We start from the raw sequence: 790 nt of genomic DNA, 5'->3' as shown, positions 1-790 counted from the left end.
TCCTCATCCTCATCATCCTCATCATGATCATCCTCATCATCCTCATCCTCCTCATCCTCCTCATGCTCCCTCATCCTCCTCATCCTCCCCATCCTCGTCCTCATCATCCTCATCCTCATCATCCTCATCCTCATCATCCTCATTCTCATCATCCTCATCCTCCTTATTCTCCTCATCCTCATTCTCATCCTCATCATCCTCATCATTCTCATCATCATCATCCTCATCACCCTCATCCTCATCATCCTCATCCACCTCATCCTCCTCATCCTCATCCTCCTCATCCTCCTCATCCTCATACTCCACATCCTCGTCCTCATCATCCTCATCCTCATCATCCTCATCCTCCTCATCCTCATCCTCTTCATCCACATCCTCATCATCCTCATCCTCATCATCCTCCTCATCATCCTCACCCTCATCATCATCATTATCATCCTCATCCTCATCCTCATCATCATCCTCATCATCCTCATCCTCATCCTCATCCTCCTACTCATCATCATCCTCATCCTCATCCTCATCATCCTCATCCTCATCCTCCTCATCCTCCTCCTCATCCTCATTCTCCTCATCCTCATCCTCATCATCCTCAACATCCTAATCCTCATCATCCTCATCCTCATCATCCTCATCCTCCTCATCCTCCTCATCCTCCTCATCATCCTCATCCGTCTCATCCTCATCATCATCCTCATCTTCATCATCCTCATCATCCTCATCCTCATCCTCCTACTCGTCATCATCCTCATCTTCATCCTCATCCTCATCATCCTCATCCTCATCCTCC

Source organism: Pristiophorus japonicus, chromosome 16 (genome assembly GCF_044704955.1).
Source record: "Pristiophorus japonicus isolate sPriJap1 chromosome 16, sPriJap1.hap1, whole genome shotgun sequence".
Classification (NCBI taxonomy): Eukaryota; Metazoa; Chordata; class Chondrichthyes; family Pristiophoridae; genus Pristiophorus; species Pristiophorus japonicus.
Note: the sequence above shows the minus strand (reverse complement) of the source record.